The 13,192-nt window shown below is 44.9% G+C and overlaps 1 pseudogene; it reads right to left on the reverse strand.

Moving 5' to 3' along the window:
• Positions 1-435: 435 nt before the first annotated feature.
• On the reverse strand, positions 436-9,046 carry LOC117091205 (annotated as a pseudogene).
• Between the last annotated feature and the right edge of the window lie 4,146 nt (positions 9,047-13,192).

Consider the following 13,192-nt stretch of genomic DNA (forward strand, 5'->3'; position numbering starts at 1 on the left):
AGCACATATGAAGGGCTATCAAATACCTTATCCAAGCTCAAACTCTTTGAAATAGGGGATCATTAATTGTTTTCTGTTTTTCTTTTCTTTTCTTTTCTTTTTTGAGACAGGGTTTTGCTCTTGTCACCTGGGATGGAGTACAGTGCTGCGAACTCAGCTCACTGCAACCTGGCCTCCCAGGTTCAAGCAATTCTCCTGCCTCAGCCTCCCGAGTAGCTGGGATTACAGGCACGCACCACCACACCCAGCTAATTTTTGTATTTTTAGTAGAGCCGGGGTCTCACCATGTTGGTCAGGCTGGTTTCAAACTCCTGACCTCATGTGATCCACCTGCCTTGGCCTCCCAAAGTGCTGGAATTACAGGTGTGAGCCACCAGACCCAGCCTTATTTTTTCTTTTTCCGACTTTTTAATTTTGAGACTTTCCAAATACAAACGAAAGCAGAGGATACAGTGAACCTCCTTGCGTTTATTATCCAGCTTCAACACCCATCAATGTTTTGGCAGGGTCATTGAATTTTAAAGCCAGGGAGCACCTTAGGAAGTATTACCCTGACAATCACTGTCATCTATTTGAGAAGCTATTATGTACCTGAACAAAGTGGTAAGTGCTAGGTTATCTAGAATCCTTACCAAGTAAGTATCCCTGTTTTGTGTAAGAGAGGTGAAGTGTTCACCTGAGCAACAGTGGCAGCTGGCAGATGGCAGAGCTGGTACCAAAGCCAGACAGGTGACCCTCTCTCTTCTCTCCCTGCCTCACACAGCTACACACGCAACACTGTTTTCCAATTATTGTCTACATAATTTGCTTATTTTGGTGGCGTGGCACATGACACACTCAGTATCAGAATTTACAAACTATGTGAAGTTTAATCATATAAAACCATGTCTGTTCATTGAGTCAGTCTATTTATTCTTCCATAAAGAACAAATCACATGGTTACCTGCTTTACGGCATCTTCATAGGATGGAGGCTGTGTTACCTCTGAAATTGCTGAACTTGCCTTAGAAAAAATTGGGATGGAATTGAAAACTTTGGCGCCACCTTATCAGAAGAGTGTAAACCAGCCATCTGCATGGGTAAAATACGGAGAAAGGTATTGAATTCATGGGTCTGACATGATACTGTTTCTGTTCTAGAAACAACAGGCTAAATTTTGGAAAAATTGATCTAAGAGGAAAAGAAAAGGTCCAGGGCTTAGAAAATAACTCCCATATGTTAACAATAGTGAATGGTACTGTGGGTTTATTGGTGGTGGCATCTTAGAATGGGAACCTTGCAGATCAATTTTCTCCCTTAAGGCACACCCTCTTCTTTTAGGGGAAAATAAGTAAGAGTCCAGTTCAATACGAAAAAGATGAGGCCGGGTGCGGTGGCTCATGGCTGTAATCCTAGCACTTTGGGAGACAGAGGTGGGCAGATCTCCTGAGCTCAGGAGTTCGAGACCCGCCTGGCCAACATGGTGAAACCCCGTCTCACTAAAAATAAAAAAAAATCAGCCAGGCGTGGTGGCGGGCCTGTAATCCCAGCTACTCGGGATGCTGAGGTGGGAGAATCATTTGAACCTGGGAGGTGGATGCTGCAGTGAGCCAAGATTGCACCACTGCACTCCAGTCTGGGTGACAGAGTGAGACCGTGTCTCAAAAAAAAAAAAATCAACCCAGGAATTTCCAGAGTAATCTATCCCACAGGTCATTTATTCCAAACGGGTTATTTTGCAGAGAGCTGGAGGCATTGCTGAGGTCTCTTTATGAACGAGCTTTGTTTATTGTGAGTGTGTTCTCCTGTGGAGTGTCTGGTCCACATCAGGGTCTCTGCCCCTTCCCTGACTTGTGGTATGTGGCACTTTTATGTCATGCTTATGTTGTTTGTCTCCTTTCTGCCACCTCTTCTTTGCCCCTTGAGATTCTCCATACCCTGAATCCTTCATACCCCTGACTTCTTCTACCAGCTGAAGGGTGACGTCTCTTCCTTTTCCATAAAGATACTACACTGTGTCCCGTGCTTTGCACATCTCTCCAATCCTGTCCAGGGATCTGTGTCCCTCTCTCTTCCTCCAACATTGTTTCCCACACACCCTGATCCCAATCTTTAACTTCACAGAAATTAGTTAATTGTTCACGTTGTTTTGCAGATTATGGCCATTTTAGTCATCATGATTTCTGGGATGACCCCAGGAAATGACTCCCTGGGAAAACTTCTAACTCATATTTGTACATCCTTTTACATGCACTTGGAATGGATTTGTTTCTCTCTAAAATGAAATTTATTTCTGCCTTTAAAGGGAACTTCATTATTGCTCCCTTTGGAGGACGTTGCCAGCCCTTTATAATCAATCTGTCCCTCTCTCCCACCAGCATTTAATGTTGTAAGCATAGATCAGTCATTATTAACCAATACTGTTCTTTATTTATTTATTTATTTTATTTATTTATTTATTTTTTGAGACAGAGTCTCGCTCTGTCACCCGGGCTGGAGTGCAGTGGTGTGATCTCGGCTTACTGCAACTTCTGCCTCCCGGGTTACAGAAGAGAGAAGAGGCAAAGTGAATCCCATGTTGAAGCCTTTTTTTTTCAGGTGCCTACCTTTTGCCGTACACATGGGCTTTTGGGAAAGGGTTGCCCCCAGCACCTTGACTGCTGTCTGCTTGGGCTCCAGAGAAGGGTGGGTGGAGGCTGGAAGACTGGGGAGAGAAGCTTGGAGGATGGCCATCGTGAGCTCCTGAGTTCTGTAAAGGAAGAAGTGACAAATTACATGGCCAGCAGCAGCATACTTGAATTAGTGAGTCTCCTAAGCCGTCTCCTAGGACCACTCACATTCTAGTCCAGCCACTGGCCCTCTTTCTGATCCTTGAACAGTCCCTACAAGCTCTAACCTCAGGGCCTCTGTATGTGCTATTTCTCCTTCGTCTTCAATGCCTGCACCCCAAATATCCACAACTTCTTTTTTTTTTTTTTACTACTTTCAAGGTTTTGCTAAATGTCCCTGGCCCTTCTAATTAAAGTTGCAAATTTCCAGCTGGGTGTGGTTGCTCACGCTTGTAATCCCAGCACGTTGGGAGTCAAGGCGAGCAGATCAAGAGGTCAGGAGTTTGAGACCAGCCTGGCCAATAGGGTGAAACTCTGTCTCTACTAATAATACAAAAATTAGCCAGGTGTGGTGGCATGCGCCTGTAGTCCCAGCTACTTGGGAGGCTGAGGCATAATAATTGCTTTAACCCGGGAGGCAGAGGTTGCAGTGAGCCAAGATCATGCCACTGCACTCCAGCCTGGGTGATAGAGTGAGACTCCATCTCAAGAAAAAAGTAGCAAACTTCCAAATTACACACACACACCCTTTTGCTTTTTCTCCATAAGATGTATCTTCTGCTAATATAGTACATAATTTACTTTGAAGTTGTTTCATTTGCTTTTAAACTTTCTCTGTTCCCATAAGAATAGAAATTTTTGTTTGACTAGCTCAGCTAATTCTCAGAGATGAAAACAGGGCCTGGCACATAGTAGGTGCTCAGTAAATGTTTGCACTATGCAGACCATTACATGAAGAGTAAGATCTGATGATTTCCCCTTTAAACCTTTGAGGCATTGGTTTTGCCTATGATAAGGTGGATACCAAGGAATCCTGGGAATCCTGAGAGCAGTGGTCAGCAAACTGCAGCCCACAAGCCAAGTCTTGCTCACTGACTTTTTTTTAAAATAAAGTTTTATTGGGACGTAGCCATGTGCATTTGCTTACATGATGTTTGTGGCTGCAAAGACATCATGTAATACAAAGGTGATACAAAGGCAAAATTAGGTTGGGATGACACAGACAGTGTGACCTGCAAAGCAAAAAATATTTACCATCTGGCCCTTTACAGAGCAAGTTTGCCACCCCTGCCTTAGAGGATGAGTGACTTTGGTCTACCATGGAGATTCAAGGATTGTAGTGTCTGGAGATGCTGCTATGCTTTTGGTAAACTCTTCACATTGAAAGTTCTGACATTAGCTCTTTAGCAGTTGAAAATTTGTAACCCACTTCCAGAAAGAGGTGTGCACCAGGCATGGTGCAAGGTGCTCTTACCTGTCCAGTGCACACCTGGATGCTGATGGGTGAGGAGACCCTGTGCCCTTCTCCCTGGGCCCCGGAGGATGAGGGCAGAAAGTGAGGGTTGTTGGGTGATGGGGGCAAACTGGTGTACTGTGGGCTTTTCACAACCCCAAGCGGTGAATGCTGAGGAGAACACTGGGGGTTGAGAAATGTGGAAGAGGTACGTTGGTTTGATCTGAGAACTCCACACAATAGGCATTTCCAAGAGGCTGGAGTTGAGCCGCTTCACAAGCCGGCGGTTGACACTCTGAGCTGCTGCTTTGTCTTTTCACAGGTACTTGGGATGCAAAAGGGCAGCTGGAAACAGCCTCTTCATGCTTGATGGAGGCAGCCAGGAAAGGCAGTGGCTTCCTCTCTGAACAGTTATTCCTTTTCTGCTTCTGAAAATGCATCCTCAGCTCCCCCACCTGCCTCTGCTCTTGCTGGAGTTTCCAGGTGAGTTCGTTGATCACCTTCTGCTTCTCCACCAGCCTCTTGTCCTTCTCAGAGTCCAGCCCATCCAGCTCAGAAGGAACAGAGCCCCCATTCAGGCTGCTCATGAGACTCCTCCGTGCACATGTGGACTGGGGATGGGTGCAGGCCGACGGAAGGGGAGGCATCATTGAAGGTGTCTGGCCGGGGCCCAGCCACCAACAGGTCAGAGGAGGCTAGAGAGATCGGGGGGCTGGAGCTGGTGCTACCAAAGTGGTAGAAACCATTGGAGAGGGCACTGGTGGAAGAAGTCTGGTAATTGGGCAGAGTGTTGGGTGTGACAGGAAAAGTGACAGTCGTTATATCCCCAAAGTTCGGCCCTGGGTTGCCAGAGCGGTCCTGGAAGGGTCGAAGCCGGTCCATGAGAGCCGTTTTGGTGCCTGACACAGGCAGGCCCTGAATTCGAAGCTGTTGTCTTAATTCAGAGACCTAAAGAAATCAGAATGTGGTTAGTGTGCTGTTTAACGACAACATTTTAAAAAGTGTATTCTTTATAAAATTAGCTTCAAAACCTCACAAATGGAATTCTACAATACCCACTCTTTTTTATACTTCTTTACAATTTCCTCTCCTACCCCTGATACAAACCAGTTTTGCACAATTTTAACAATTACTTTTAACTTTATCATATATGATGTTTTCATGGCCTTAGAGTCATAGAAATATAGAGCTTGAATGAATGGTAGAAGTCGTCTAATCTACTGCCTGTCATCCCTCATGGCGATCCGTGTCCCCGTTTTCTAGATGAGAAAACATATCCGCCTGGGTTTAGACACAAACCCTCCAACAATAGTCTTGAAGTACAGCGAAGTCGGCAGCTTTTCTGGCTTCCTTGGTGAGGGCTCTTCCTACCACGTTCTCTTCCTCAAACCTGAGCACGCACCAGAACAACTGGAGAGTGTGTTACAAAGCAGACTGCAGGGCCCCACTGTGGGGTTTCTGGCTCAGTTGATATGTATTTCTAACAAGTCTCCAGGTGGTGCCCAGACCTGACTTTGAGAACCACGGCTCCTTATGAACATTTACATCCTAATTTTAAAGACCAGCTGGATAATAGTCGTCTACTGAGAGAGTAGGCGGTGATAAGGCCATCGGTTCAAATCCTGGCCCTGTCTGTTATTAACTCAGTGATCAGTCACTCCGTGCCTCAGTTTCCCTTCTGGGAAATGGAGGGAATAGCACTTTATGCATTTTTGTGAGGGTTAAAATGGCTTAAAATGCATAAAGCACTTGGAATCGTGCCTGGCAAATAGTTGTGCAATATAAAATTTTACTAATATTATTATGTTAATTCACATGTAATTATCTTATCCCTGTATTTTTTATAATGTTCTTAAACTGAAAAGTCCTAATATCTACAAATATGAGAACTGCTTAGGTAAATGATGGTGTATGTAAATGATGGGACACTACAGATCCAGTAAAGCTGATGCTATAAATATTTGCTGACATTGGATGATTAATTGCTTGTGGTATAGTAATAAGTGAACAAGGTTTGAATTGATTGTATTTTTCTAAAAATTATATAAACAATGTATGGATATATATACACATATATATATTTAAAGCTATGTTTGCATATGAAATTATCCAGATAAAATATGCTAAAATGTTAACAATGGTTCTCCTTATCTGTATGTTCCAAATATTTCACGTAAATTATTACTTTTGTAATTAAAACAGGAAACATATTAAATACATACATTTCAATAATTTCATAAAACAGAAGACTATAGGCAAATATTCTGATATTGTAGGAAATTCTGATATCTGTAGGAAAAGATTGCTTGAGAGAAATATTGAAAACAAAATTTAAAACTTCTGTAAGTCAAGAAACTACAAAGCTCAAATACAAATAACTCCCTTGGGAAAAATTAATCGCAACACCAATAATAAAGTGTTAAAAAGCTCAATGTATCAAGTGTACTAATTGATTAAAAAGAAGATTGATACCCAGTATAAAAATGGGCAAGGAATATACGATCTAGCTTTTCAGAAACAAAAATAAAATTTAAAATATGGACAATAATGTATGTATATCATCATTAGTAATCCAACAAATGCAAATCAAAAGAATATATATATAATTTGTATTTATTAAATTTGCAAAGGAATAAGAAGACTTTGTGTTAGTTAAGTAGGAGCAAAAATTAAACAAAACTAATTTTTTTTTTTTTTTTTTTTTGAGACGGAGTCTTGCTCTGCCACCCAGGCTGGAGTGCAGTGGCCGGATCTCAGCTCACTGCAAGCTCCGCCTCCCGGGTTTATGCCATTCTCCTGCCTCAGCCTCCCGAGTAGCTGGGACTACAGGCGCCCGCCTCGTCGCCCGGCTAGTTTTTTGTATTTTTAAGTAGAGACAGGGTTTCACCATATTAGCCAGGATGGTCTCGATCTCCTGACCTCGTGATCCGCCCGTCTCGGCCTCCCAAAGTGCTGGGATTACAGGATTGAGCCACCGCGCCCAGCCTAATTTTTTTTTTTTTTGAGGCAGAGTCTTGCTCTGTTGGTCAGGCTGGAGTGCAGTGGCACAACCTCAGCTCACTCCAACCTCCACTTCCCGGGTTCAAGCAATTGTCCCGTGTCAGCCTCCCAAGTAGCTGGGATTACAGACGTGCACCACCACACCGGGCTAATTTTTGCATTTTAAGTAGAGACGGGGTTTCACCATGTTGGCTAGGCTGATCTGGAACTCCTGACCTTAGATGATCCACTCACCTCAGCCTCCCAAAGTGCTGGGATTACAGGCATGAGCCACAGCGCCCCACCCCAAATTACATTTTTGAAAAGCTCTTTAGTACATTGCTATTCAAAGTATGGCCCTTAGACAAACAGCATCAGCATCGCCTGCGAGCTAGTTGGAAATGCAGAATCTTGGGCCCCTCCACAAACCTGAATCAGAATCTGCATGCTACCAAGAGCCCGGGTGATTCAGTTCACACATTAATGCTTGAGAAGGGCTGCTTCTGGAAAGAGACGGACACAAACGTTCAGGGCAGAAATTTTACAATATATATCAAAAACTTTAGACAATATTAGTATATTTAATACAGGAATTTTATTCTAGCCTGAGGAAATAATCAGAGGAACTAATAAATGAAGCCACAAAGGTCACTGAAATCATATATATATATATAGCACTTGGAATAGTGTCTGGCAAATGTTTGTGAATATAAAGTTTTGCTAATATTATTATGTTAATTCACGTGTGTGTATATATATATATATTATATATATATATATATATATGTATATATAGGGTTTTTTTTTTTTTTTGAGACGGAATCTTCCTGTCGCTCAGGCTGGAGTGCAGTGGCCGGATCTCAGCTCACTGCAAGCTCCACTTCCCAGGTTCAAGCAATTCCCCTGCCTCAGCTTCCTGAGTAGCTGGGATTATAGGTGTGCACTACCACACCTGGCTAATTGTTTGTATTTTTAGTAGACATGGGGTTTCACCATCTTGGCCAAGCTGGTTTTGAACACCTGACTTCAAGTGATCTGCCATCTTGGCCTGCCAGACTCCTAGGATTACAGGCGTGAGCCACTGCACCCGGACTGAAATCACAGTTTGAATAGCCAAAATCTGGTAGCTAGTTAAGTGTCCAGCAGTGGAATGTTAACTAGGTGGTGAAGTGATATGCTGCTGTTAAAAATTTTTAAATTTATTGAATATTAACAGTTATGAAAAATATTCATGATGTGTTAAGAAAAGAAGTATGTCAGCAATTTATGTACACGTAATTTTTTCAAGACAATTTCTTAAGACAAAATGTTTATATGCTTTTTTTTTTTTTTTTGAGACAGAGTCCCGCTGTGTCACCCAGGATGGAGTGCAGTGGCCGGATCTCAGCTCACTGCAAGCTCTGCCTTCCGGGTTCATGCCATTCTCCTGCCTCAGCCTCCAGAGTAGCTGGGACTACAGGCGCCTGCCACCTCGCCCGGCTAGTTTTTGCATTTTTTAGTAGAGACGGGGTTTCACCATGTTAGCCATATATGCATTTTAAACCTAGAAGGAAATATAATCTACTTTCTGTGAGTTTGAATTATTTTTTAAAATAATGTTGACTTTTCTACATACTACCATATTTCAACAATCAATTTATGTTACTTTATAATCATCTAAAAGTTATCAGAAAGGATTGAATTAACTTACATTAGCAATTATTTAGTTATTCACCCTACAGTCTTGCTGGAATTGTTTTATCATTATCTTTTAGATTTGCCGGTTTGGAAAAGTACAAAAAGGCATCTCATTATTGTTTTAATTTTGAATTACTTAAACTTGATGAGTTCTACATTTATTTTTAGAATTTGTCTTGGCACTGAATAATTTAACTACATTATTAAATAACGTGGCTCATATTCTAAAATAAAATGAATACGGTTGCGTTTAATTTACCTTAAACTTCAGAATATTACACTGTATGGGCTTGTTCAGGACAAAGGTTTGTATATACCTTTTTCGTACATTCACTGGTGTTTTAATCATTAATAACTTTTAAAACTATTATGGAAAAATTGAAACATACACAAAAGTAGATAGAAAAGTCTAATGAACCCTATCTACTCATCAACAAACTTCAACAATTATCACTCATGTACAATCTTGTTTATTTTATACTCCAACCCATTTCTCCTACCTTTCTTGAATTATTTTGAAGCAAATCATACAATTTCATCCAAATAATTTGGTCTCTAGCTCTAAAAGATAAGTACTCTTAAAAAACGAAGATACAATAACATTATCACACCTTAAAATATGAATCATTATTTCTTAATATGAATAAGATATTCTCCCAGTTTTTTAAACTTTCAGTCTCTCTCTGTCTCTGTCTCTCTGGTATGCTCTCTCTCTCGCTCCAGTTTTTTCTTTTTTTTCTTTTCTTTTCTTTTTTTTTTGAGACGGGGTCTCTCTCTGTCGCCAGGCTGGAGTGCAGTGGCACAATCTTGGCTCACTGCAACCTCCCCCTCCCGGGTTCATGCCATTCTCCTGCCTCAGCCTCCCAAGTAGCTGGGACTACAGATGCCCACCAGTACGCCCTGCTAATTTTTGTATTTTTAGTAGAGATGGGATTTCAACATGTTGGTAAGGCTGGTCTTGATCTCTAGACTTCATGATCTGCCTACCTTGGCCTCCCAAAGTGCTGGGATTATAGGCGTGAGTCATGTGCTGGTAAATTTTTTTTAATAGGATACAAAAAATTATCCACATACTGTCATATATAACCATGAACTTTTCAAAAAGAAATCAAAGACTTTTCTCTCAGTGTTCTTTTCCTTTTATGTAGCAAAACGTGAAAATTGCTTGCTAATGTCACCTCATTATATGACCTTTCTGATTACTATTTGGGGGGGTCACCTTCATCCATTCCTCTTATTTCTTCCTTTCCCCAATTGTGGATGCATCATATGTCTCCTTCATTCCTCTTCTCCCCTTCCTTCTCACTCTTTCCATTTTGTTCTTTGTCAGTCACGTTCACCCTTCTAGGTTCAATGCTCCACACAATACACATGATTCTGAAATTTCTTTTCCCACCCCTGACAACACAGCCTGGCTAACTCTTACTGATGGAAATGGATGTCTTTTCTCTCAGTTGTCCTGCTGGTACCTGAGACTTGACTTTCCCAAACTGAAGGAACTTGCCACTGTCCCTTCATATCAACTCCTCATTTTACTCTCCCTCTTTCCGTCATTGATGTCACTCTCCCAGGACTCAGATGGCACCTCTCCCCATACACACAGTGAGTGGCCAAGTCCAGCCACGTTCTCTCCTGCCCATTCCTCTCTTTCCACTCGTCTCTCATACAATAGCAAAGCCCTTGAAATAAGTTGCTTAGCTTCAAGCCTCAGTTCTGTCATTCATAAGCTGCTTAAACTGCCTATCCTTTGACCTCTTTATGATTTTTTTTTTTTTTTTTGAGATGGAGTCTCACTCTCACCCAGGCTGGAGTGCAGTGGCGTGATCTCTGCTCACTGCAAGCTCCACCTCCCGGGTTCATGCCATTCTCCTGCCTCAGCCTTCCAAGTAGCTGGGACCACAGGCGCCCGCCACCATGCCCGGCTAATTGTTTTTGTATTTTTAGTAGAGACGGGGTTTCACCGTGTTAGCCAGTATGGTCTCGATCTCCTGGTCTCGTGATCCACCCGCCTCGGCCTCCCAAAGTGCTGGGATTACAGGCATGAGCCACTGCGCCTGGCTCTATGATTCTGGTGTTATTTTCACTTTTTAAATTGGGGAGACAAAACTTACCTTGCGGGTGAAAATTAAAGCAAATCTACACAGAATAAATGACGGATGGCTTATCTTAAAAAATACAAATTGGAAGGGGTTGGGCAGGGTGGCTCATGTCTGTAATCCCAGGACTTTGTGAGGCCAAGGCAGGTGGATCATCTGAGGTCAGTGGTTCAAGACCAGCCTGGCCAACTTGGTGAAACCCTGTCTATACTAAAAACACAAAAATCAGACAAGTGTGGTGGTAGGCGCCTGTAGTCCCAGCTACTAGGGAAGCCGAGGCAGAAGATTTGCTTGAACTCGAGAGGCAGAGCTTGCAGTGAGCTGAGATTGAGGCCCATGGGATCATTCTGGCTGCAGCCAGGCCCTGCCTGGCTCAGTCGATGTGCTCAGCCCATCCATTCTCACTCGGAGGGGTCTGAAATCGGATCTGATGGGGGGTCGTGAGATGACCTCAGCAGGTGTAATGAAGCTCGCCCTACCCCGGTGGAAATCAGCTCAAGGAGGTCCTGAAGATAGGACTACTGGGGGTCTTGGGTTTCATCCTGGGACGCCGCTCACGGCCCCCTCTCCACGTGGCCCCCTACTGGACCTCGGATCCAGCCGCTGACAAGGCTGCTGCAGGAGAGCCCCTGATGCCACGCCCAGCGACCGCCACCATTTAAAGGGGACGCAGCCTGACTGCCCGCAGCGGAGTGCGGGGCTACCCAGCCAATGCGCATGCGCGAGGTGCGAGCGGGTGCTGGCATCACAGTTGTTCCCACGGTTGTCACGGAAACCACACCTTGAGGCCTGGCAAACAGGAGCCCTCCGGGGCAGTGCTTGGGTGTCGGGGCTAGCAGGCTCCAGCCTGACCTCTCCACGGGGTCCACAGGACTGTCTCCGGATGCCAGGAGTCGTGGCAAGGGCTGACCAGGATGATGAAAGCACAGGCGGAGTCTCGGGGAGGCAGCGCCGCATCCCACCCTCAGGCCCGCCCAGACGCTGTTCGGGTGAGTCTCCCCAGAAGTCGTGCCCCCCGTGATCTCGAGGACGGGTCGGCCTGCAGGCCTGTGGGCTGCTCTCTCAGCCGAGGGTCCTCCTGGTCGAGAGCCCAACCCCCAACCCCACTGCCTGTGGGTGTTTGTTTCTGGGCCACTGACCCATGACTGTCTGTGTGTGTATGTGTTTGTGTGTCTCCCATTCTCGCTTCTCTCACTGTCTCTGACTCTGTGAGTTTCTTGGCCTCTCTCTGTCGATGGGTGTTTACGTGTGTGTGTGTTTGTGTGTGTGTGTGTGTTTGGAGGAATGTGCCCTTTGCGCCAAAATGCGATTTCTTGCATGTCGCCTTGTCTTTGGAGAGCCTCCCTCCGCGTGTCTGCCTGGGTCATGTGTCCGCTTGTCAACCGTTTTCACGGCTGTTCCATTTTGGGTTTGTAAAGGCCTCGACCACGTGAGGAGATGCGTGGCTCCTGGAGCATTTGAAATCTCATTCCCATCCCGGGCGACCTCTTTTCACGGATCAAGACGAACACACCCCAGCCGCGGAAAAAAGCCACAGGAGAGCTCATTGTCCTGCAGGAGAGGAGTAGGCGCACATCACAGAAGAGGCTTGTATCTTTTCAGGGCTCTTCTCTGAGAAAACAGCCACACCAAGACACAGGCTGAAAGAGAAGCCGGGAATGGGAGATGGCCACAATGCCAGTCACTGGAACGCTGGCCTCACTGGACAAGCCACCCGTTTGGAACCCCTACCCTTAAGCCCATGGCGGTGGCACGGTGCTGTACCCCCCTGGGCTCTGGCCTCTGCTCTGTCCTCCCTCTGGCTGTGTATCACCTCTTTCTCCGGGGCGTAGATGCTTCTCGGTCTGGCTGGATGTCTTCCATAAGGATCACTTCCCAGTCCATCAGGGAGACACTTCCTGGAAATCCCTGTCATGATTGCTTCTCTCTGCAAACCTGCTTCGGTTTGAGTTGATTTTCAGCGGGGCAGGAGGAGCTACAGGGCGCCTGCTGGGGTCTCAGGACTCCACTTCAGATCCGACTCTGGACCCCTCCGGGTGAGAAAGCATGGGCTGAGCACATCTAGTGAGGCAGGCAGGCAATCGCTGCAGCCCACAGTCATCCCACGTGTCTCAAGGGGTGCTGTCCACTGAAAGTTCACTGACCCATCTCAGCCCTCTGCCTCCCTCCTCCTTTGAAAGACAAGTCCTTGTCTTCTGGGACAGGTGCTGTCACATATCTTCTGCACATCCAGTCTCATTTCTGAGAATGAGACTCCCCCCGCTCCTGCGGGGACTGACCCCCTTGAAAATTTCGACTGCCTGGTAGATCCCAGGCGTTTTTTGACTTTCCCTGGCATTCATGGAAAGGTTACCTGTGCCCTCCTTCCACCGGGCACACGTCTGGACACCATTGTTTCT

The sequence above is a fragment of the Trachypithecus francoisi genome, unplaced genomic scaffold (genome assembly GCF_009764315.1).
Source record: "Trachypithecus francoisi isolate TF-2019V2 unplaced genomic scaffold, Tfra_2.0 Contig01160, whole genome shotgun sequence".
NCBI lineage: Eukaryota > Metazoa > Chordata > Mammalia > Primates > Cercopithecidae > Trachypithecus > Trachypithecus francoisi.